Below are 25,256 nucleotides of genomic sequence, written 5' to 3' on the forward strand. Positions count from 1 at the left end.
TATGAATATTTTTATGTTTTTCTGTTTTGTTTGGCATGTATGTAATTCATATTTGCTGATGTTATGTTATGGTTGAAGTGTACATTGTCAAACCTAATCTAACTCAAATAAAGATTCAAAATAAAGTATAAATCAATGCAATTGCTAATTATTTAGCTAGTCAACTGCCCCATTTTTAGCATAATGTATGATATTCCAAAATAAGAGCTTCAAAAGAGTTGGATTAAAGTTTATCCTCAGCACCTTCAGTTCAGTCCACTTTGATCTCAACAGAGTAAATGTATTAATCCTTAAAATCAACCAAAATTATTTGGAATTGGAACTTTTAAAAAGGGGAATAATCCAGTTATTGTTATTGGCCAAGACCTCATTTTTGTAACTTTAGGTGAAGGGCAGAATTTGAAGTAAAAGCCTCTAAATTTAAAACTAGCCTTTTCTTGAGAGAGGCATCATCTCCATCCTAAGATGCTGATTTTATTCAGATAGGTGTTTTAGCTTATGAGCCCTCAGCAATCAGAATGTCCTAAAATATGGGTTATTGAATCCACAATTTAAGGCTTATCAAATTGAGGATCTACTCATGTACTCTTTAAAAATAAACTGGCCATAAAATCATGAAACTTCCACTGTTTTCAGTTCTAAGATGCTGTAAAAGGAGATTGTGCCAAGGAAAAGCATGGAAATAAGGGTGAAGGCACATAAAATGGTTGGGCTATGATAAGCTTTAGTTTCTTATGGATACCCAGGTTTCAGTCTAACACTTCAAATAGAATTGGCAATAGCTCATCTAGTTGAAAATTTAAAAATAATAAATTCTTTCTTTTTGTTAAGGTAATTTTAACATCAACTAGGCCACCTCTGGGGTATAAGTGAACAGATACTTATTTAGGTTATTTGTTCTGCCATACCTATGTTTTTATTTTCTACGATTACATTGTAATTTCATTTGCACAACTCCTCATTCATACTATACACCATATATTCATTAATTCATTTCACAATTATTTGAGTGCCTACCATAAATAAGACAATATGACCACTTGATTATATTTACCATTTTATTTCTTGGAATATAGCAAGCGCTTAATAAAAAATGGTTTGAATAACACAGTTTTTATTTGTCATAAATACCCACTTTCATTATACAGATACTGTGTCTTGTGTCATCTTTTATTAATTCATTTAGTAAATATTTATTAATAGTTATCAAGCTACTGTGCAAGCATTGGGGACATAAGGATGAGTCAAGCAAACATCTGCCTTATGCAGATTAGGTCAAAGATTCTCATCACGTATTAATATTAATTTTGGAACATGATACGAAGGAGAGGTTCTGATCAGTTGGAGGAGTAGGAAAATTTACACAGTCAAGAATTCCTGAGAAGAGACATTTGCACAGAGAGCTAAGCAATGAGTACAGTCAACATTTTAGTTAAAGTGTTATTTATTTATTTATTTATTTATTTATTCATTTATTTTACATTGGTCAGCCTAATACTCCTGAAAAACGTTTATCTCCCTTAAGGTATACATTAACATGTTTAGGTTTCCACAGTGCTTTCAGTATATTGCTATCATTTGCTTTCTTTTTTTTTTTTTTAACTTTTTTATTGTATAGTATAACATATATACAAAGCAAAGAAATAATAAAGCAATACTTTTCAAAGTTCTCTTCAATAAGTAGTTACAGGACAGATCCCAGAATTTGTCATGGGCTACCATACGATCCTCTCAGATTTTTTCTTCTAGCTGCTCCAGAATATAGGATGCTAGAAGGTTTAAATATTTTTTATCATTACAATTGACTTTTTTCTTTCTTTTTTTGTGAAAAATAACATATATACAAAAAAGCAATAAATCTTAAAGCACAGCACCACAATTAATGGTAGAACATATTTCAGAGTTTGACATGGGTTACAATTTTTTCTAAAAGAGTTCTTTATCTACTTTGCCCATGTATCTGCTGAGGTATTAATGTGTTTTCTTTTCTTATCCATGTCTACAAATTCTTTACATATGAAAATATAAACTTTGTGTATATATTATGTAAACACTTCCTCAGGTATAATAGTCTATGTCCAGACATCTTTTATTTGAATCTTCAGAAATTCTGTATGATTTTCTGTTGAGAGTTCTTCACTGTTTTTTTTTTTAACTTAGAAAGGTGTACTTATTTAGAGATAAAAGTGTATACTTCAGATTTTTTTTTTTAAGAAACCCAGAAAAGGGTGGGAGCTGGTAATGATTAAGTGTATAGATGAATCAAAAGCTGGTTGTGTGATATTAATACTGAAACTGAGTAACAGATACATGAAGACCTGTATTCTTTTTACTTTTTTACTTCTCTATAAAATGTGTACCAAATTTTTTATAATTAAGGTTTCTTAAATGATTTCTAATTCAAAGTCCATGATTGCTATAGTTTTCTAACTTAACTCCTTGTTTCCTCTCATCTTCCCTATGATCTAAACTTAACCAAGATAATCTCTTAAACTAAAAGCAAACCACTTTGCTTTTCTACTCACTGCCAACCTTAGTTCATTTGACCCAAAGGTCTTCAGTGGCATATGAAGACTTACAGGGTCCAATACCACCAACCCCATTTACTACTCTGATCTCACCTACTATTCTTGTACCTTCCTAACTATCCTTCAATCATATTGGCTGCCCTGAAAAATCACTGAACTGAGTGTCCCTGCTGTACAACCATCCCACAAACACAGGGTTTTAGACTACTGAAAGAAATCAATTCCCAAAGTAAATCAATCAAGAAATTTACATGCCATGAAGACAGCAGAAGATCATTAAACATATCACAATGCAGACAGGTATAGCCCTGCCTAATGACCAAATTAAAACACCAGAGGAGACACAGACATAGGAACAACTAATCAAAGATATTCATACAACTCCACTTAAAAAAAGAAGTGGGATAGCAAGTGACATAAAGGAGATCAAGAAGACAGTAGAAGAGCACAAAGAGGAATTTGAAAGAATAAATACAAAAATAGCAGAAATCACAGAGATTAAAGACCCCATTGACCAAATAAAAAACATACTAGAGGCATATAACACCAGATTTGAAGAGAAAGAAGAAAGAACAAGTGATATAGACTTGGTTGCACAGCATGAAGCAGGGTACCGGGTGAAGCACTCAGTATGGTGATTTGTTTCAGGGCAGGTATAGGTGCAGAGTGGGGATGTCATGCTGATGCTTGTGAACGTGGGTGTCCAGGGCCAGGGAGGATGTAGCTGTGTAGGTGCCTGGTCTTGTGGGGTGTAACCCTGGGTGTGCTGGTCTAAGGCATGGGGCCCTTTGTGCACATGTGTAGAGCTGTGGCAGCCTTAGGTATTATGCCTTCATGGGTTAGTGGCAGCTGTGACCTTCAAAAGTTGGCACTTTCTCAGAGCTGGGAAGTGAGGCTGAGGGCTGTGCTGCATAATTGAGTTTGAAGACTCAAAACAGTAAATGGCAAAAAAGATGGAAAAAACTGAATGAGAACTCAGGGAAATGATAGACAAAACAAAGCATACAAATATAAGATTCATTGGTGTCCCAGAAGGAGAAGAGAGGTGTAAAGGGCTAGGAAGAGTAGTTGAAGATACAGTGGGAGAAAACTTGCCAACCCTGATAAAGGACATAAATATACAAGTCAAAGAAGCCCAAAGAACTCCAAACAGAATAAACCCAAATAGGCCTACCCCACGGCACATATTAAGCAGTCTGTCAAATGTTGAAGAGAACCAGAAAATCCTGAAAAAGGCAAGAGAAAAATAATCTACTACACACAAGGGAAATAAAATAAAACTGAGTTCAGACTACTCAATTAGCACCCTGGAGGTGAGAAGGCAGTGGTATGATATATTCAAGATCCTGAAAGAGAAAGACTTCCAGCCAAGAATTCTCTACCCAGCCAAATTATCCTTCAAAGTTGAGGGAGAGATTAAAGTTTTCACAGACAAAGAAGTCATGAAAGAATTTGTCAGCAAGAGACTTCTCCTACAAGAAATACTAAAAGAAGTTCTGCTGGCTGAAAAAAAAAAAGACAGGAGAGGGAGGTCTGGAGGATGGCACAGAACTGAAGAGTACCACTAAGGGTAATTTAAATAATACAAAGAGAAAGAGGGAAAAGAATATATAGATCTGACAAATAAAATATAAAAGATAAGATGGTGGAATCAAGAAACACCTTTTCAGTAATAACTTTGAATGTTAACAGACTAAACTTACCAATTAAAAGACACAGATTGGCAGAATGGATTAAGAAATATAATTCAGCTAAATGCTGCTTGCAAGAGACTCATTTTAAGGACAAGGATACAAATAGTTTGAAAGTGAAAGGATGTAAAAAGATTTTCCATGCAAATTGTAACCAAAGGAAAGCAAGAGTAACTATACTAATACTGGAGAAAATAGACTTAAAATGTAAAGACAGCATAAGAGACAAAGAAGGACACTATGTGTCCTTTACTAATTAAAGGGTCAATTCACCAAGAATTTAAAACAATCATAAATGTTAATGCTCCAATCAAGGAGCTCCAAAGTACATGAGACAAACATTGGCAAAACTGAGGGGAGCTATACATGTTTCAACAATAATAGTAGGAGACTTCAACACGCCACTCTCCTCTATAGATAGAACAACGAGACAGAAGATTAACAAGGAAATAGAGACATTAAATAACTTGATAAATGAATTAGACCTAACAGCCATGAATAGATCATTGCACCCCCAAAGCACAAGGTCATACATTTTTCTCTAGTGCTCATGGAACATTCTCTAGGATAGATAATATGTTGGAGCACAAAACAGGTCTTTATAAATGTAAAAACATTGAAATTATTCAAAACGCATTCTCTGATCACAATGGAATGAAGCTGGATCTCAATAACCACCAAAGAATGAGAACATTTGTAAATATATGGAGATGAAATAACACATTTAAACAACAAGTAGGTCAAGAAGAAAGTTCTAGAGAAATCAGTAGTTATCTGGGGATGAATGAAAATGTGAATACAATTTGTCAGAACTTGGAAATGTGGCAAAGGCTGTGCTGAGAGGGAAATTTATTGTCCTAAATGTCTATACTAAAAAACAAGGAAGATTGCTCACTTAGGCAGCACATATACTAAAATTGGAACAATACAGAGAAGATTAGAATGGTCCCTGCACAAGGATGGCATGCAAATTTGTGAAGCATTCCATATTAAAAAAAAGAAGAAAAACCAAAAAAAAAAAAAGAAAGAAAGAACAAAAATCAAGGACTTAACACCAAATCTGGAGGAACTTGAGAAAGAACAGCAAACTAACCCCCAAGCAAACAGAAGAAAAGAAATAAGAAATATTAAAGCAGAGATAAATGAATGCGAGAACAAAAGAACAATAGATAGAATCAATAAAACCAAAAGTTGGTTCTTTGAGAAAACTAATAAAATTGATGGGCCACTAGCAAGACTGACAAAGAAAAAGAGAGAGGATGCTCATGGATAGGAAGGTTCAATATAGTTAAGATGTCAATTCTTCCCAAATTGATCTACAGATTCAACACAGTACCAATCAAAATTCCAACAACTTACTTTGAAGATTTGGAAAAGCTAATTACCAAATTCATCTGGAAGGGAAAGACCCCAAATAGCTAAAAGCATCTTTAAAAAGAAGAATGAAGTGGGAGGACTGACACTCCCTGACTTTAAAACCTACTATAAAGCCACAGTGGTCAAAAAAGCCACAGCGGCACCGCATGTGCCAGCATGGTACTGGCACAAAGACAGGAGCATTGACCAATGGAATTGAATTGAGAGTGCAGGAATAGACCACCAAATCTATGATCAATTGATTTTTGACAAGGCCCCCAAATCCTCTGAACTGGGACAAAATAACCTTTTCAATAATTGGGCATGGAAATACTGGATACCAAACACCTAAATATAAGAACTAGCACCATAAAGCATCTAGAAGAAAAGGTAGGGAAACATGTTCAAGACCTAGTAACAGGAGGTAGCTTCCTAAATTTTATACTCAAAGCACAAGCAATAAAGGAAAAAAATAGATAAATGGGGACTCTTCAAAATTAAGTGCTTCTGCACCACAAAAGCCTTTGACAAAAAGGTGAAGAGGCAGCCAACTCAATGGAAGAAAATATTTGGAAATCACATATCAGACAAAGGTTTGTTTTCTTGTATATAGAAAGAAATCATACAACTCAACAACAAAAGAACAAGCAACCCAATTATAAAATGAGCTAAAGATATGAGGAGACATTTTTCTGATGAGTAAATACTGATGGCTCAAAAGCGCATGAAGAGATCCTCATTTTCACTGGTGATAAGGGAAACGCAGATTAAGACTACAATGAGATACCACCTCATACCTATAAGAATGGCTGCTATTAAACAAACAGGAAACTATAAATGATGGAGAGGATGTGGAGAAACTGGGACACTTACGCACTGCTGGTGGCAATGTATAATGTTGCAGCCACTATGGAAGACTGTTTGGCAGTTCCTTAGGAAACTAAATATCGAGTTGCCCTATGACCTAGCAATAGCACTACTTGCTATATACCCAGAAGAGATGAAAGCAATGATATAAGCAGACATTTGCACACCAATGTTCATAGCAGCATTATTCATAATCATCAAAAGATGTGAATAAACCAAATGCCCATCAACAGATGAGTGGACCAACAAAATGTGATGTATATATCATAAAATATTATGCAGCAGTAAGACAAAATGACGTCCTAAAGCACATGATGAGATGGATGAGCCTTGAGGATGTAATGCTGAGGAAAATTAGCCAGACACAAAAGGATAGATACTGTATGATTCCACTTTTATGACCAGCATAAAGGCATAATCAGAGGCTTATAATTCAGAATATAGGGGACTTAGAGATAAACAGAAGCTAGAGATGGGTGAACCATTAGCTAATGAGGTTGAATTCCAATGTGAGGGAATAGATAGGAGCAAAGGTGATTCTTTAGTGGGTCTAGAAGTAATATTACCATTTTGAAGATGAACAAGATTGAAAGGGGTTGTATAGACCTACGTATCTCACTGATTTACACTAGAAATATGAATGAGCTCTCATAAGAATTACTTCAAAGATATGATTCTTGTATAAAGAGTGTTTAAATCCAGGTAAAGGGGGAAAACTGCTATTGCATGCTATGAGCTATGTTCAGAAGGAAACCATCAGCACCACCACAGAAACAGCAGAGGTAAATAATGGGGTAAGGTACAAGAGTTAAGAGAAGGTTTAGATTTCCTATTTGGTGAGGGTGTGTTTATCGATTTTCTGTCTCTTGGGAACAACAAAATTATTTAAAATTGAGAATGTTGATGGACCGTGAACTTTGGGCCCTCTACATGATGCCCAATGAATGCAGGTGGCTGAAGGATGCACTGACGGAGAAGTAGATTGGTGAATGATGGTCTATACTTATGAATGAAGGTTGTGCTGCTACAAAAAGGAACAAAGTCGTGAGGCATGCAATGATGTGAATGAACATATGAGACATTTGGTGAGACACAATAAGCCAGAAAGAAGAAAACAACAATAGTATGGTCACCTTTAGAAAATGCTTATAAGAAAACAGGAGCCTAGACTGTAAGCTTTTAGAACAGACACATTAAGTCCAGAGTGGTGATTATTATTTCTGGATTTTGAGATGCTGTTTTATATATGCAACCTGATATTTAGAGGTAAGAATGAAGCTGAACAGGTTGGGGTTAAAGCAATTCAGAGCACAGGGGTAAGGCATACAGTGTATATATTTTAGAACCACACATACTCTTTGAGACCAATGAAAGAAAAATTTATTTGATCTGGAACTAAAATTTTCTGTAGTGCATAATCTAATTCAACCTATCTGTATAGCTCATTTGAACAATTGAAACACAGGAAGCACAGAATAAGAAAGAGGTCCTTTAATCCTCTATTGATTTTTGTAATGCCTGGAAGCATCCTAGAGTATATTAAGCACATAATCAAAAAGTATTGGCAAAGTCCCCTGAGGGAGGGGAGAAAGACTATGGAACTATTAAACCTTACCATCAGGGAATCCCCTGATACTGTGTCAAACTTTAGGGATATCCAAATCAATAGGCCATGCCCTCAATCGTGAGGCTTACTCTTGTGAAGTTTATGTAGGTAGCAGAGAAGCTTAGACTAGCTATAGGCACGTCTAAGAGTTACTTCTAGAGGACCTCTGTTGTTGCTCACATGTGGCCTCAGTCTCTCTAAGCCCAACTGTGCAAACGAAATTGTTGCTCTTTAGCTACATGGGACATGATATCTAGGGGTGAAAGTCTCCCTGGTGATGTGGAAGATGACTCCCAGGGATGAATCCAGACCTGGCACCATGGGATCAACAATTATATCCTGACTAAAATGGGGTAAAGAACTGTAATTAATAAAGTATCAGTGGCAGAGAGAGTTCAAATAGATAGTTCAAATAGGTCAAATAGAGAGGCTACTCTGGAGGTTGCTCTTACACAAGCTTCAGGCAAGCCTTGCTACCTATCATAACCTGTCAACCCCCAGCCAGGACCATCCCAACCAATCCTCAAGAATACTCAGGGCAATATATAAGATTCCACAAGGGTTCCAGGCACTAAAGTAACTTTCCAGAAACTTACAAACTCCAGATGGGTCCCTGGTCCAGATAAGTTCTGAAACCCAGCTGGGCCTCTCCAGAACATCACAGTTCCATCTCCCCACCCCATGTTAGTGACAGACCCTTCCAATATAAAAAATTTAGAATTGCCATAGCCCAAACAACCCTACAGGTATGGAAAGATCAAAGGTGGAAGTATATATAGAAGATAGGACTTCACAAATGAATATAACTGCTGAATCATTAAATTGATATCTTTTAGCCTCTAATATTGTAGAGCAGCTAGAAGTAAAAACCTAAAATTGTGAAATTGTAACCTATGTCAAAATCTGAAATATGTTCTACAACTAATTGCAGTGCTGTGCTTTGAAATTTATAGCTTTTTTGTATATATGTAATCTTTCACAAAAAACGAAGGAAAAAAGTCAATTATGATGATAAAAAAGTATTTAAGCCCTTCAGCTTCCTGTATTCTGGAGCAGCTAGAAGAAAAAATCTGAGAGGATCATTCGGTAGCCCATGACAAACTCTGGGATCTGTCCTGTAACCACTTGTTGAAGAGTGCTTTGAAAACTGTTGCTTTTTTAAATTTCTTTGCTTTGTATATATGTTATACCATATAATAAAAAAATTTTTCATACCGTTCTGTTAACTTTCTGAAGACAAAGGCCATATCTATTTTGTTAATAACTGTATTCCCACCACCTCTCAAAGGGCCTGATAAACACTATGTACCCCATAAATATTTGTGGGCTGGTAGATGGATGGATGGGTGGGTGGATGGATGAATGGGGAGATGGTTGATGGTGGGTGGATGGTGCTCCCCAAATTCCCATAGGGTAGAATGTGGTAAAAATAATAAAAGGTTCAAAGTGGTTTAAGGAGTTTAATGAAGCAGACTTTGTAATTTGCAAAAAAACTTTTTAAATGCCCAGAAAAAGAGAAGGCATATAAGCTCAACCTTAAAGAATAGATAGGATTTTTTAAAGTATGATAGGAAAATAGGAAAGTGTCAGTGCAAGCAAAAACAATAGAAGTAATCGTGATATCAGATGTGCTTCTGGGATTTCTTGTGACTTGGCACCTTTTGGGAAGTTAGTTCTGTTTTTAAAAAGTTTAATTGCAAGGACCCACAGCCAGTACCTTAAATGCCAGATGCTGGTTTTGTTTCACAGTTAACAGTGGCAACACCACTTAATTGTATATTTACAGGCAAACACATGTTGTTTCATGAAAACTACTTGATAATTACACAGCGACTACTGGAACCCCTGATAATTAAACAGTTACATGTGTTACTGCTACCAAGTTATCTCCTGATAGCTGAGTAATTAAATTGTCAACTTGGCAAATAAGGCTGGAGGAGAGGCATCTGAAGTGCTTATTCCTTTTTTTAAGATGTCTGTGGGTTCAATTGGCACCTGTCAACCTTAGTGCTGTCCTCCTGTCAATTATTCGGTACTTAACCTGGAGGGGAAACACTTGCTTCCATATGGGTCTGGGGGTCATTGCTGATTCATATATCAGCATGGTGTAATGGAAAGAGCATGAATCTAGTTTCAATTCTGGATCTGTCTTATATTCAAGTCTGTGAATTTATGCCAATCTCCTAATCTGCAAAGTGGGTTTAAAAATACCTAACTGGGTGATTGATAGGATGACTGAAAATGAAAAGGCTTCATGTAAAATAGGCCTGGCTATCTGTTTTACTTTGTTAAAGCTGCAGGAATCCAATATACCAGAAATGGAATGGCTTTCACAAAGGGAATTTATTAAGTTACAAGTTTACAGATCTAAGGTTATAAAGATGTCCAAACTAAGGCATCCATGGAAAGATACCTCAACTCTAAAGAAAGAGCCAATGATGTTGGGGTTTCTATCTCAGCTGGGAAGGCACATGGCGATGTCTGCTAGCTTTCTCTAAAAGTTTCTACAAACGGCTTCTCTGGGGGCATTTTCTCTCTGCATCTCCAAAAGTATCTGGCTATCTGGGCTCTCAAGATTTTTCTAAAAATAATCCCTCCTGAAGGATTCCAGTAAGCAACCCTACCCTGAATGAGTAGAGACACATCTCCATGGAAACTACCTAATAAAAAGCTCCCATCCACAATTGGGTGGGTCACATCTCCATAGAAACAACTTAATAAAAAAGATCCCACCCAACAATACAAATGAGGATTAAATAACAAGCTTTTCTGAGGTACACAATAGTTTCAAACCAGCATGATACCCAACCACCATCCACCCCAACCCACAGACCCAATTGGTATTAATTTTTCATTTCTACACCAAAACAGATCTCAGAATCTACTCGGGATTGTTAAGGTTTCAGAATATGGTTGAAAATAGCATATTTTGAAAAAAATTCTCAAAATACAGATGCATTACTAAATCAACTGGCATTTTCTCAAATTACATTGAAATTAATGGATTTTGCTCAATTATGCCTAAAAATACCTTAAAAAGTAAATGTTTCTTCCAAAGAGATAAATAAGGTTTATCTGTTCACTATTTTAATAAAATCAATGCCCAAATCCAAAGATGGACCATAATCACACAAAGTATGTCTATTTAGAAGTTAAAATTCAGTAGTCCTCAGAGCTTTAGGTCATTTGAGATTTCTCGTTGGTATCACTTCTGCTTTCCTTTTTAGCTTTTCCTGCCAAAAAAGTTTCAGTTTATCAGGAAATATGTTCTAGTTTAGAGAGTAGAGTATTAGACACTGTACGAAGAGACAAATAAAATTTATGCCAATATTAACACTTACTCCCTGGATAAATAAGATATTCTTGAGGCTAAACAGATTAACTAAAATGTCCATGTTTATGAAACTAGGAAGTGGCAGAGAAACAATTCAAACTCATCATTCTGACTCCAAACTTATGCTCTTCACCACATGCCTCAATCCAATTTGCTAAGTGCCTTGAAAAACTTTCAATCCAATACCTAATTATTTGTTTACATCTATTAAAAGCCTACTATATACTGAAAAATTATGTGTGCTCTGGAGGAAAATTATTTATAACTAACATTTTTTCAGTACCCATTTCATGACAGGCACAATTTTTTTTGTATGTTAATTCATTGGTTTATCCCAACAATAATGTAATAAAGATATATTATTATTCTCATTTCATACATGAAAGAACTAAGGAACAAAAATTTCTATAGCTTGCCTGGGGTCACACCCCTTAATCCCTAGGCTAGTTTGGCTTGTTTTGCTTCTGTAGTGACAGTTCCCAGAACAGTGCTGGAACAAGGACAAATGTGCTAGAGACCATGGATACAAAGAACTCAGTCTAACAAGGAAGAAGGACACATAAAACAATATAATTCAGTGTGTTGTGTATTTTAATGATCACGATAAAGCCAAAATCCCAAGAGCCTACTCAGTCCATTAAGTCTCCTAAGAAAATATAAAGACACCATCCAAATGTGCTCTGATTATGTCTTGCCACATGTCTTAGCTTGCCAGGGCCACTATGACAAATATGATTTAACTGTGTATATATGATTTCAGAGATAATGAAAAAAGAGGCACTGTATTCAGTCAGCCTAACAGAGAGGTGGCAAAATGCAGAGGAACAGCTCCATGTACTACCTGGGAGAAGAAAAAGAGCTTTACTGAGGAGAAAACATTTGTGTTGGTTCTTTAAGGATGAACAATAATTGCCAAACCCATGGAGAAGGAGTTGATTTAAACAATAAAAATTCATTAGATCATGTTTTTAGTGGCCAGAAGTCCCGAATCAAGATGCCAAGCCCCTTTCTACTGTGGTCAAGAGTGTTCCAATGATGACAGTCCTCGTCACATGGTGATCTCTCCCTACTTTCTGGCTTCCACTTTTGGCTTTCTTCTACCAGTTGACTGAATTTCTTCTCTATATCATGCTTCCCATGTTAAGGACTAAGACCCATCCTGATTCAGTCTGGCCACAACTAGATAGGATCTTTGAAGACCCTGTTCACAAATGAATCTACACCCTGACTCCTCCTGACATGCACAAATGTCCCATTTACTAACGGGCTCACACTCACAGGAGACCCTATTAAGACTTGAACATGCCTTTCAAGAGGTATGTGGTTCAATCCTCAACACCAGGATTTTGGTTCGAATCCATGTCCACCCTGGGGAGCTGGCTAGACCTCATGTGCGATAGTGGGTCAAAAGAAAATTTCAGGGGAGAATTCTACATTAAGCTGAGAATCAATTCTAAGTAACTAGTTTCTCCTTATTCATTCTGCCCTGGTACTCACCTGGTCCCCCTGGACCTTCTCAGTTTTGGGCCTCGCTAGCAAAATGTAAGCCCAGCCTAAATTTTATACTCCAGTCACGAGGGAGGTGAAAAAATGTCACATGAAAAGTATTCATATTGACCACTTTGTTCCTTATACAAAATGCCCTTCATAAATTGTCTTCTCAGAGCTAATGAAAAGAGAGGAGCTGTATTCAGTGAACCTAACAGAGAGGAGGCAAAATGCAGAGGAACAGCTCCATGATCTGGGAGAAGAAAAAGAGCTTCACCGAGGAGAAAACATTTGTGTAGGATCTTTAAGGATGAACAATAATTGCCATATTGTGGAGAAGGAGGGGATTCCTGACAGAGGGAATGAAGAGAGGCATAGATGTAGGGAATGGTAAGAAATGCAATGTGGGCCTGGGTGACTGGCAAGGAGAAATAGACAAGTGAGAAGAGACATGGCTACATAGATGACTGAAGTAGATTGTGAAGAATTTTTTTGTTTGCGTGTTTGTTTTAGATTATGAAGAATTTTGTACACCAGTTTGAATAGTTCTAAGTTTTTTCCTGAGATTCAAAGGAGATCTTGAAACATAGAGCCAGCACGATTCATTTTAAAGAGATCAGGGACAGGCAGACAAGTCAAGAGCTGATTATAATTTTTCACATAGTATGTAGTTGTGAATAAAGCAGACACCAAATCTGGGAGCTATTTATGAGTAATAACCTACAGGGCTGCAGAGAGAGGAGATGGGGAGAGAAAAGCATTCCTCAGAACCTTCAATAGAAGGGAAAGTAACACAAATGGGAAAATCCTTTAAATCTATTCTTAAGGAATTACTAATGTCAAAATTGCACAAAATACAGGCCAGCTTCAGACTCCCGTTCTCTTGGTGAATAGTAGATTGTACCGGGCATGGGTGGGGTTAGGAGGATAGGATTTAGCTTGACTACTAGGAACAGCTATTTTGTCTGAGTGCTAATAACACCCCCATAGCAGATTATAATGTCCGTTGTGGGTAGGTAGCTTGCTCTGAAACAAATAACCTGTTTATGCCAGAATGTTTCAGAATGTTAGTGGTTTCTGACTTACATATACCTGCTCTGTGCACCAGAATATTAACTTTCAGTTTGGATCTCCCAGCCAAAGGATTCATCAACAAAAATGCTGGAATCTAATCTTTAACCCAAGGCATGATGGAAACAAAAGTTTTGTTGACAATGACTGAACCCAGTCTCTGAAATTATGACAGTTTAAATAATAGCTAATGTTTGCAGAGAGCTTTCTTTGTTCCCGGGCCTGAACAAAGGGGGTTATATATAGATTGCTAATGCAAGTTTTGCTGTATTATAAATATGAGTTTAGGTGCCCATTCTACTCCAAAATTTGTTCCCTATAATTCTCCACAGCATTAGCAACTACCATGGGAGCAAAAATAGATCCATTGGTTATTTGGGCCAAAACATAATAGTACTTTTATGACTGGAATGGGAGGCAATATGGTATAATGGGAAGTATTTGGAGCTTTGAAATCAGAAGCAACTGGCTTTAGTTCAGGTCATTGCCACAGAGAGATATTGAGCCTTTACTACAGGAGCTTTAATAAAAGTGTGCTTACTCTAAGATACACACTGTGATTGTCAGTAAGTATATAAAGAAGAATGAAGATACAGCACCTGCTCGTCAAGAGATTGAGTTAATGGGAAGAGGAGGCACATAAATAGGCACTTTCAAAATAAAGAGGGGCAATATTCAGATAGAGATAAAGACAGTGCTACAGGAGCAAAAGGAGGAGCATTTAGCACAATAGAGATGATAACTGATCTGGATCTTAAAAGATAAGGAAGACAGTCAAGCAAGGAATGATGAGAATCAAATACAAGGTATGAAGAGCATTCTGAGCAAAGACACAGAGGAAAGACATGTGATGTGTGGAAAATTAAAAGCAGCATAAAGTGATCAGCAGGGCATATTGACAGATGAAATTAGAAAGGCAAATGGGGCAAGGTACTGCACAGCAATCTTCCAAGCTTGGGAGCTGGTACTCTCTCTTCAGGGAAGGAGGGAGCCAGCAAAGACCTGAGACAGCCTAGTGGTGAGATCAGATCAGCGTCAGATGGATTGGAAAGAAGAAAAGCTGCAAGTAGAGAACTGAATGAGGAGCTCTTGTAAATGTATAGCTGAAAAATGAGAACTGAAAATAAGGAAACATTTGTAGAAACATGGAAGAAAAAAGAGTCCTGAAAATATAAAGGAGATTAAAATCAACAGGGTGCTATAATTTTGGGAATATGGGAACGATAGCCTCCAAAATGTGTTAGCGGAGCGACACTGAGAAAATTCCTTTACCTTTCTGAGTTTCTTATTTCACTATAAATGATTATAAGCAATGCCAATGTCACTGGATTGCTGCAGAGATTAAAGATAAAAACCAATGAAATACCTACAACAGTGTTTGTATCAGAAATTTCAAAATGGATAAGAGATTTCATCTAACACTAACATTATAAAATGCTAATATTGTTTTTAATCCCATCATTACATCTAACCATGGATTCAATTTCTACATATAGAAATATAGAGGTGAATGAAGAACAAATTTTGAAAAGATTTCTTTAGAACCAGAGCTTTTGATATGTTAATTTTTTACTTAGTTACTTAAGTATGGGAGAGAGGGTATATTTAGTTTTTCAAAAGCTGTTTTTCTTTTTCTTTTTCTGAGCACCTCAAGGGACTCATGCTCCATGATCACTGTCAAATATCAGCCAAGTTTGAATTGACATATAAAATGGTTTGTATAGCCTTAATCCATCTTATTCTTACCTTTGGTGGAACTATTTCATCAATTCATTGTTATATTTGGCAGCCAGGAATTTTTTAACCCATGACAAGTCTAAGTCTGTGTCACAGTGATCCATATTACTTAAGAGGTCTGTATGTAAGGTCATTTAAGAATTTCCTCTCAAGTCTTAGAACAGCTGGCTTGTGAGAAAGGCTGGGCTTTAATCCTTAGCCTCCTAAGTACTTAAAGGTCAAGGGAAGCAAAGGATCACTTCCTGTATTAGATTGGGCAGACAGGAGAGAATTACCAGTGACTTTGTTTTCACTTTGTGTTCAATGCTTTCACATGAGCTATCTCATTTAATCCTCAATAAAAACTACTAGTAATTATAGTTAGCTTCATTTTGACAAATGATGGACACAAAATTCTAAAAGGGAAAATGATCACTCAAGGTCCAATAAGCTAGTAAGTCCTGAAGCTGGGTTCCTACTTTCACTTGACTTCGAAGCTGACATTCCTTTGCTTTAGGCTGGCTCTAGCACAGAGAATTGAGAGTTGGTGTATGTGTTGGTTTGAAACTGTCACGTACCCCAGAGAAACCATGTTCTTTTTCCTAATCCAATCTTGTGGAGGCAGGCCTGCTGTTTAAGGTGGGACCTTTTGATTAAGTGGTTTCCAAGGAGATGCACCTCTGCCCATTCAAAGTGGGTCTTAGTCTGGTTACTGGAATCCTTTAAAAGGGAACCATATTGGAAAAACTCAGAGCCAACCAGACAGAAATGTTTATATATACAGAAAGAAACAGCCCTGGGGGAAGCCGTTTAAAATCAGATGCAGGGTGAGAAAGCTGGTAATCGTTGACATGTGCCTTCCCGCGTGAGAAAGAACCCCCAATGCCATCAGCCTTTTCTTCAGAATCAGGGTGTCTGTCTCTGGATTCCTTAGTTTGGACAATTTTATGGCCTTGGAACTGTAAACCTGTGGCTTGATAAATCCCATTTATAGAAACCACCCCTTTTCTGGTATATTGCATTCCGGCAGCTTTAGCAAATTAGAACAGTGTGAATAACATTAGAATATGGGACCAGAGAGCACAAGGTCAAAGGCTGCTCCTTACTCTACATTGAGCTGTCAAGACTGAGCATCTGACCAGTGCTAACTGTCACTAGAAGAAAGTCAAAGAACAGTTAGGCAGGGAAAAACGTGTTAGGGTACAGATTCAGCACTGTCTCATGTCATATATTAGGAGCAACGTGCTTCCTAAGTCCATCACCCGAAAGCCTCTCTCACATACACACCCTCTGCTTAGTTTTGGGGAACAATGGGAAAATGTACTGTCTGAGCACCTAATATGAAGTCGTGCCTTAGGTGCCTAACCCAGTTTAATTCTCACAGAATATCTCTGAAGTAGGTCTTAGAAATCTCATTTTGCAGAAGAGAAAGCTGAGGCACAGAAACTGTTTTAAGTTACAGAGCTAGTAAGGAGGAGAAAGGGTAAGGGCAGGTACCTAGGTGTGAGATATATCCAAGAGAGCTCTTATCCGTTCTCCTGGAGCAGAAAAAAATGTCTAACGAATGCTATTTCAGGCTGGTTTACCTCAAAGTTGTTGAGGGAAACAAGGAGCATTTCCTGATGCCAGAGACAAGTTCCAGGTCCTCCTAACAGTGCAGCAAGTCTGACACCATGTGGCCAAGTGTCAGCCTCCCTGAAGCCCTCCAGAATCCATTCCCCACAGCCCTCAGAGGCTGGTGGCAGCACACCAGCCCTCAGAAAGAGAAGTGGAGGATGACAGGACGTTACAAGAAAATAACAGTCACTGGATTGGGATAGCTGCTGGTAGAGTCTATTTTTATCATGACACAAGGCAACTGTAGCTGCAAATAGCCAACTACAAAGCTGATATCTAGCCCTGATTCTGGTGATGTGGGAGAGCAGAGAATCACAATTTTTGCTAATTTCTTTATTTCAGTATTGTTTGTTTGTTTACATATCCCCTACCTTGTTGCAAATACACTTTGAGGCAACTTAAAAAGATGCATTGAAATTAATGCATCTTAGAATTTGGTGGGTAAGATGACGCAAAGAGAAACAATGGTAGAAACTAAAATAGAGATCAGAAATAAAACCATATACAACATGCTTAACTGAAAATTGCAGTACAAGGGCTGTGAGTAGAACACAGATTTGTCTCTGAAACTTCTGTACACCAATGAAAACATGGAGGTCTCATTGATTATAGTTTATGTGATAACAACAAACCATGAAACAAGGAAACACAATGATTCTTGATATTAACAGCAGGAAAAAGAAAATCTCCTGACATCCTCATACAGAGGGCTGCATGTGAAGGTCAAGAGTTGACATCGGTACACGGATGTGCATAACCGGCCCAAATGATCTTTCTGTGTGGCTCAGCAAACCAGAAAACTCTAAAAATCCAACACCTCTTTCTGTACTTGCATCCTTAATATAGTTTTCTTTTTAAAATTCTTTTAATTTTGTGTGTTCAGATAATTTGTGCTTCCCCTTTAAATCATTGCTGCTGCCAATTAGTTTTGTTTGTCTAAAATGCAATAAGATTCCATTTTAAGAAGTCGATGCTGGGCTTTTACTGGGGAAGGCAATAAATTAATCATTAAATCAATTTTATTGATTTGGACCTTGCAAGACATGAGAAAATGCAATGCAAAGAATATTTTCACCAAGGGGTGGGAGGAGACCTCAGTATCCTAGGGAAAGGTGAGTCAGTATTCCCTAACAGCACAGTCTTATTTCTTTGCTGGGAGATTAGCTTCATTTATCAGCTCTAAAACAAATAGGGTGACCATGAAATTTGCAAAATCTACCCTAAATAACAGCTTCTATTTATCAAGCACTCACAAAAGCACTCCATGCTAAGCTTGGTGACTTAATACATTATTGCATATAATTCTAAGAACAAATCTGCAAGAAGCACATTCCTAACACCGTTTTGTGGAAGAAAAAACTGAGGCTTAAGGACTTGCTCAAGGTGACTCACTTAATGAGAATTGGTGCCAGGATTTGAATCTAGTTCTGAATGACACTAAATTCTGTGTTCTTGACACTAAATTACACCTTAAATTAATAAAAAAAATATAGAGAGGTATGCTTGAAATTCTATGGCATATTTCTATGCCTATTTCCAGAGCTGAACATGTTTCCTCACAGTGTGCCAAACATAAGTGCAGGAAAATGGAGTGTTGGAGCTAAGATTAGAATTCATTTGGGGAAAAAAAGAATATTGGTCACTAAATCCAAGACAAAAAGCAAAGGCCCATGTTAAGAAGTGAGACACCCAACATGAAATACTAAAATGAAAGCTGGCAGGAATGAAAACCAGGGAAGAAAGGAGGAACTGGAAAGTTGCAGAATTGTCCACACAATGTGGCACAAAAAGCCTTTGGCAGAAACTAACAGGACTTTGGGGATATACAAGTGCAGTTTTCAACCTTAAAGTCTGCATCATGCTCCTTGACCATGTCATTTAAGATCTCTAAGTCTCAGTTTCCTCATCTGTAAAACAGGGGGCCATACCATCCTTAAAGAGCTATTGGAAGGTTTAAATGCAATAATGCATGCAAAGCTCTTACGAGAGCATCTGATACAGAGAGGGTACCTAATAAATGGTGGTTCCCTTCTTCCTTCCCTCAATCTCCCTTAGTAGAGCCTCTTCTAAGGAACTCTGCACTGGACTTGGTGGCATCTACCTTTTCCTAATAGCTCTGATCAACTTATCTCTTTATACTCTAAATAGCAGGCCCTCAACCTGTAACCTGACTTCACCACTTTTAATCTCCAAGAGGCCTCCCTTGCCTACCACTCATAGTCTGGTTATGAAAGGTTATTCTGTAATTTATTAGACAAGTGTGAACAGGGATGGTTATGTTGGTGATGCTGATGACAAAGGTATTTGTTGCTTTAGGCTCTGCTCACTATCCTGGGATAAAACAGCCCAGTTTCAGAAGACGTTTTGATTCTCAAGGAAGCAAAGACAGAAAGAAACTCATGCTGAAGAGCCATTGGTTTTACACTTAGGATGGATTGTACGGTGTGTGAATAAAATTGTTTAAAAATTTTTAAAAATGTATAAACCTATCCTTGCTTATCCTGCCACATTCCCTCCTGGAAATAGAACCCCTCTCATTCTTACTGGCAGAGATGACCTTCTTTTCAGGATGATTTACTCAGCAAGCCTCATATAAGGAAGAAGAGACACACTATTCCTTGATGAAATACTAGCCAAAAGAAAAAAGAAAAAAAATAACCGAGTGAGATTTTATTTTGCTGGGCAAATTCTTTCAACAGATACATACCTATTGGCCTATTTAAAATAAATGTGGTTATTTATTCATGCTGTCACCTTTTGAAGAGGTCAAAAAAGGTTAAGAGAAGAAAAAGTCTCTATTGCAGTTGCAGCATTTAAAGGTTAGATTCATATTCAGCTGAGATTTGAGCTTGCAATTCTGGTACAAGATACAATTTAGGATTCTAGGGAGGAACAGGAAATGGCCTAGCTCAGAGTATTCCTTTTCACTTCTTGAGTCCATTTATTTTATGGTTTTGATCACATGCCAAAGCCATTTGGAATCTTCAAGAGTTTAAATAGCTATGTCCAATTAATAAAGCATAAAACTCTGAAGCTTCCTCACCCCCATGCATTTAGCCAGCCCTGCTTTGTTCTGAATGCCTAATTGATAGGAGCCACTTGTTGGCTGCATTTTTATATCCAGGCTGAAGATGGAAGCAGCCGTAATGGTCTGCAGCATGGGTTCATATGTTTGGGACCATTTCCGGGCCATATATTGAAGAGTCCTGTCAAGATAAATTACAGTTCCTCACTGACATGGCATCTATGGTTGGAGTAGGATAAAAGTTCTGACAGTTTCATTTCTTTCTGAGCTGTTCTGGAACACTTTAGCAGTGAATTTGTCTCCTGACTTTTTTTAGACTACCACCACCCCACCCCATAAAGTAATAATGTCTCATTATTACTTTAATAATGAGACATTCTGCTGCTGTAGGATCAATGATAAAGTATTGCAATGTTCAAAGTCACTATTAAAACTGTTGTTTTTTCCTAGTGATGCGTTTACGTCTTTCTAAATGATTATTGTTTTTTCAAGGCTCGTGTTTCAATTTAAGATTTCATCTTCACTCAGACTGAGACAAACTGAAAAGTGTATGTGAAATAACTTAGTTCCAGGAATATTCCATCGTTTTTAACGGGAGAGTCCATTAAACCTTTCCTCTTCTATCTTTTTAACTGGTTTTAGGTGATAGCAGGTATTTACCACCCAATTTAGAAAGGATAAAGAGCCGCTTTTTTTGGCAGTCTTTTATTTTTAGTGGGGGAAGAGGAGATATGCAATCTCTTTGTTTCATCATTTATAGATTATATAAGCTCTTGCACTTTTAATATATGGTTCCTAGTTAGACAGCACAACAGAATAAAATAGTTGTCCTCTATTATCCCTGAGATGCAAGACCAAGTTTCCCCCAGACATTATCATATCAAAGAATTGCTTTAAACACAATGTGAAACACAGACTTTATTGGAAACCTTTGGATTTCCCCCCCTGCCAAAACAGCCCCTTTGTTATGGATCACCCTGGAGTTCCTCTAATAGGTGTACCAGATGAAAGATGACTGAAGACATTCCAGATGGAAGGGTTGGCTAACAGCAGTGCCATAAATACCTGATGGATATACAAGCTCTTGGCATGAAATATGGTCTTTGCTCTGATTTACACTTTTAGTGCATATTTAAAAGAATGCCACATTTGCAGGGGAAGAGGAATTGATAACAAAAAATGAGATTTGTGGGGAGACAGCAAAGAGTGCCTCTGCTTCCTGATATATACATGATTGTGTTTTCCTCACCGGAGCCCCATCTCTCTCTCTAGAGCTTTTTGAGAGAGTTGATCTTCACTTTTCTGAATAGGATTCTTTTTGCCAGAGAGGACAAACTCTATTCTTCCAGATTGAGTCTGAGCAATTTTGCTGGATGAGAAAGTTGTTGCGTTTTGGAAATAGTGCTGACCTTGGAATTCAGAGATAGGATGCTGTATTTTCACAGCTTCCTTTGATTATTTTTGTTACACTGACGGTAACAGCGCTATGCCTGGTATTTGTAGGTACTTAATAAATAAACATAAGCTGTTAATTCGGCTTGGTTTTCTTATCTGTAAAATAGGAGCTAGTTGGGTGCATGGGTGGTTCAGTGGTAGAGTGATTGCTTTCCATGTGGGAGACCTGGGTTCGATTCACGGACCATGCACCCCCTCCCCCAAATAAAATAAAATAGGAGCTAGTAATATCTATACACAACGAGTCAACCCATGTTTAACAGGAACCTCTATATGCCGGATTCTATGCTCCTCTCTTTGTTCAAAAACCTATCTGCGCAAGTACAAGTTGGAAGGGAAAGAATGAATAAAAACACACCAACATATTTGAGAAAGTCATTACATAGTAGTTAAAAGCTTGAATCCAAAGTCAAGCAAACTCGAGTTCCAATCCAAGCTCAGCCACTTGTTAGCTTAGTGGCTGTGGAAAATTTTCTTAAATCTTCTTGGCTTCCAATTTTCAATCTGTAAAATGGAATATAAATAGTTCCTATCATACAGAGTTGTTGCAAAAATTAAATAAGATAATGCATTCAAAACCCTTGACACATTGCTTGCACATAAGTACCTAATAAATTTTAATTGGCAACTTGGCTAGAATTATTGGAACCTAGTGTCTAGAGTGGATTCCTCACTACTTTTCCCTCATCAAACCATATCTGGGATGATATTTTTATTTTTGGACATCACAATTAAAGCAGATGTTGCCACACACGAAAAAGAAACCTTAGACAATGAAAGAATGGGAAATCATGTTATAGGAAAACTGATTGAAAAATCTAATATTTGTTTAAGGAGACAAAAAGTCCATTGCTATACAGATATATAAAGAGGGATCCAAGTCCCAAGGAATTGTAAAGGCAAAACTGGCACCATTTGGCCTTCTCTTTAGAAGAAGGCTTTCTGATATGTAAACCTCTCTGAAAAAAGAATTTTTTCTTTCACGTGGAAATTAGGCTCCTACCCTGTGATGTGGTTCCAAGCATAAGGTAGAAGTCTGGTTTCTAAATTGCCTTTAACCTTAAATGTTCCATGATTCTACTTGGCTTTCTCAATGTTATATATTGGATGGCAAAAATCCAGGGTGATCTTGATTCACCCACAATTAGCGGAATATGCGTGGGACAAATCCATTCCGCTAATTCCATTCCATTTATATAAAGTTATCATTTCATTGTGAGCTTCTTAGAGTATCCTTTCTCACATACAAGGTCAAGTCCTTCACATTTGTTCTTGATGATGTGCTCTCCCGCATTCTACATATTTAGGTCTTAAATTTCTTCCTCTCTATATTTTTTCTCTTTCTACCTAAGTACATGTTCACAGCTCATCAAACCCAAGAACTCGCTCTTCTTTTTATCCTGGGTTCCCCTCTAACACTTTATTTTTCTTCTTTTATCTCAGTCAGTTATATTCATTTGCTGTCTACAGTTACTCAAGTCACATTTACTACTCAGTCCAACGAAATTCCAACATTCAATAGAAATAATTCCAGCAAAGTTTTCTCAGAGCTTTCATATTTCCAAATCCAATCTTTTTAGACGTCTTTTAGACCACTGCACATTACATTTCTCTTACCCTTTTCTTGCCAGACTTGTTTCTCTCTGTCCAACACCATCACATATTTAGCTGCAGGGAAAGGGAGAGGCTCTCCAAACCTAAGAAACAGATTCGCAATAGCTGAGAGGCAGGACATTTGAAAACATATAAGAGAAATGATGAGTGGCTTGTTTTGGTTTAATTTGGCCTAAGTGTATTGTTGGTGGTGAGGCATACTGGAATTTTGTAAGGCATTAAATTCCAGACTTAAGAAATGGGAATTGATTATATCTGCAATAAGAAACCATTTCATCTTTTTTAGTAGAATATTTTCATAATCTTTAATTATGGTACATTGGATGGAAAAATTGTGGTAAGAACACTATTTACATGTTTACTGTAACTACCCAGATTCATTTATTTTCTGCTTCCTCCTTTTCTCTTCTTTCTAGTAACCTGTGTTGTCTCACTGAGAAGATGGTAATCAAGGCGAACATTTACCTTGAACAGAACAGAAGATAATACCATCACCACTTGCATGAAATCAGCTTCCCAAAATGTAGGCATTGAGTACTAATAGCCTAGCAATGGTTTGGGGTGGGCTAGAGAAAGAGTATTAAATAGTCTAAATTCACATAATAGGAATTTTAATTATCTTTCAATCTTTTTGTTCATACTGAGAGAAACATCTCTTTGGTGCTATATACTATAAATACCTTTCTAGCACTTGCCAATCTTCATTTTTAAGAAAGAAAGTTGTGTGATGGGCACAGAGTCTTCCAGACACAAGATTCTATAGCAACAATGTAATGACACTATTTTGTTTTCATTTGTTTATTTTTGTTGTTACCATCTATTTTTGGTAAGTGAAATTGCTTTTCCATTTATGATGGCATTATAGTTTCCCTTTATCATATATTCATATTAGTAGAATTTAAAATGGAGAGAAGATGATTTCCAGAAAAATATGAAGTAAATAAGAGCACAAATGATATGCAGATGTGGTGAAATGTGAAAGATAGCACCAGCGACTAGAGCTTAGAAAACTATAGTTTGGTGGAAATTGTGGGATTTACAGCTTGATAAAATTGGCTTCCTAACCAAGATCTACTTAACAATATAAGGCAATTTCCTTAAATAGTTTTTGCCTTTGCTTCATTTTTTTTAAATGAAGAAAAGAATACCTGCTTAATAGTACTGCTGAGAGGAATTACAAGAAAAAAACATTTAAAAAGTGCTGAGCACCATACAGTGCTTATCAACAATAGGTAAAGAATACTTTTTAGTTCTTCTTGTCTTTCTCTTTCCATCCTGCTGACCGTTGGGATGGACCTTTGTCCCCTGCTTCCCCAGTCCACCTTTCACACTGGACCCTGTGGGCAGACTCATCTGTTGACAGCTCCTGAGTGAGTTCTTTCTTTGTCTGTCAGCTGCTGACAGCCTGGCCCAGGCTTTCAGTCTAGCTCCTAGAGAGGGGGGAATGGATGGCAGCACATGGTAGGAGCTCCCAGATAAGATTTCCCTGCAAACATCCCTCCTTCTTCCTTTTTGTCAAGGAGTAGAGTCATTTGTCCCTTTCACATATAGAAGCAAATAATCTGCCCTTTTTATTTGGGTACTCCTCCCGACCCAGGGGTTCAGAAGCCCAAATCAGCGCAGACAAAACAATGAGAATTAGTGGAATCTGGCTTTTTAAGGGTTCTTCACCAATTATAAAATCAAACTCTACTGCACCTCCTATGCCTATGTTAGCTTGGGAAGAGCTATCAGCCAACCTAAGAGCCATATCTGTAAGATGGAGTTGGCAGTGCCCCCTTTTCAGGGACACTGTGAGAACAAAGTTTCCAGCTTAGTGCTTGGCCACTGGTTAGAAAGCTGCTCCACAGATATTGGTTCTGTCTGAGCATTACTGCACTCAGTACCA

The 25,256-nt window shown here is 37.3% G+C and overlaps 1 non-coding gene across 1 annotated transcript; it reads left to right on the forward strand.

The window, feature by feature from the left end:
• Positions 1 to 5,106: 5,106 nt before the first annotated feature.
• On the forward strand, positions 5,107 to 5,213 carry LOC143675230 (U6 spliceosomal RNA). The gene has a single exon (XR_013171472.1). It is a non-coding gene; the product is annotated as a U6 spliceosomal RNA (small nuclear RNA).
• Positions 5,214 to 25,256: the final 20,043 nt, after the last annotated feature.

This window comes from Tamandua tetradactyla, chromosome 2 (genome assembly GCF_023851605.1).
Source record: "Tamandua tetradactyla isolate mTamTet1 chromosome 2, mTamTet1.pri, whole genome shotgun sequence".
In the NCBI taxonomy this organism is placed as follows: Eukaryota; Metazoa; Chordata; class Mammalia; order Pilosa; family Myrmecophagidae; genus Tamandua; species Tamandua tetradactyla.